At 45.8% G+C, this 1,390-nt stretch overlaps 1 pseudogene; it reads right to left on the bottom strand.

The window, feature by feature from the left end:
- Nucleotides 1–964: 964 nt before the first annotated feature.
- LOC126164100 (5S ribosomal RNA) lies at nt 965–1,082 on the bottom strand (annotated as a pseudogene).
- Between the last annotated feature and the right edge of the window lie 308 nt (nt 1,083–1,390).

Raw genomic sequence — 1,390 nt, forward strand, 5'->3', positions numbered from 1 at the left:
GTAAGTACTGGGAGATGAAGAAGCTTGTACAGGATACAGTAGCATGGAGAGCTGCATCAAACCAGTCTCAGGACTGAAGACCACAACAACAACATTGAAGTGCCTTACATGTTAGAGGATAATTTTAGAACGTTATTTTATTTCATTTTATTTAAGGTAATACTAAGTGGATGTGATCCCGAACGAACACCATGACATTAACACGGTATATGTCGCTTGTGTGGTATCTTACTCACTTTTCAGTCAAAGCTACCTATTATAGCTCTTGCGTACAAGCTATGTTACGTTGTAGCGGGTCATATTCTGAACGGTGAGTAGTAAAAGACGGTATTGTGGAGAAATTTTATAAAAACATGCCTTCGGTTCGTTTTTAAAAGAACGCGGCCGAACGATATGACGCAGTGGTTAGCACACTGAACTCGTATTCAGGAGGACTGTAGTTCAAATCCACGTCCAGCCATTCTCATTTAGGTTTTCCGTGATTTCCTTCAAACGCTTAAGGCCGATTTAATTCCCTATATTTTCAGAATCCGAGCCTCTTTCCCGTCTCTAGTAGTCTCGTCACCTGTCGGACGTCAAACTCTAATCCTTCATTTTTAACAAGACGATACTGTCGCAGTGGTGTGCAAAACGTAAGGGCTAAAACAACTTTCGTATCATATGTCGCTGCTAAGTGATACTGCTCGATGTAACTTGGAACATACAAAGGAAAAACTGCTACAGCATAGTGCGAAAGGCAACTAAAAGGAATACGCAATCAATGCGCTCCGTCTTCAGGCCACAAGTGGCCCATCGGGACCATCCGACCGCCGTGTCATCCTCAACTGAGGATGCGGTTAGGAGGGACGTGTGGTCAGCACACCGCTCTCCCGGTCGTTATGATGGTTTTATTTGACCGGAGCCGCTACTATTCGGTGGAGTAGCTCCTCAGTCGGCATCACGAGGCTGAGTGCACCCCGAAAAATGGCAACAGCACATGGCGGCCCGGATGGTCACCCATCCAAGTGCCGGCCACGCCCGACAGCGCTTAACTTCGGTGATCTGACGGGAACCGGTGTATCCACTGCGGCAAGGCCGTTGCCATTACTTAATAAGGAGAACAGAAATGATTTTTTCAATAAAAGGCAATAACTACACTGAAATCACTGTGATTCATGATCGCCAAGTTGGGACATTGTTCTTAGAAAAATACGTGATCAGAAGGCACGGCAGCGCTCCTATTATAGCCACGATTTTGTTCAGGAGATCTCGCTGCAAGGCGTTCCATTTCTACACCAGCATGATTGACAAATCATGGATGATGCATGTGAACGTGCTGTCGTACGTCTATCCAATGCAGCGCAAAGGTGCTCGATGAGATTTAAATCGGCGGAATAGACCTGCCAGTCCA

This window comes from Schistocerca cancellata, chromosome 2 (genome assembly GCF_023864275.1).
Source record: "Schistocerca cancellata isolate TAMUIC-IGC-003103 chromosome 2, iqSchCanc2.1, whole genome shotgun sequence".
Taxonomy (NCBI): Eukaryota; Metazoa; Arthropoda; class Insecta; order Orthoptera; family Acrididae; genus Schistocerca; species Schistocerca cancellata.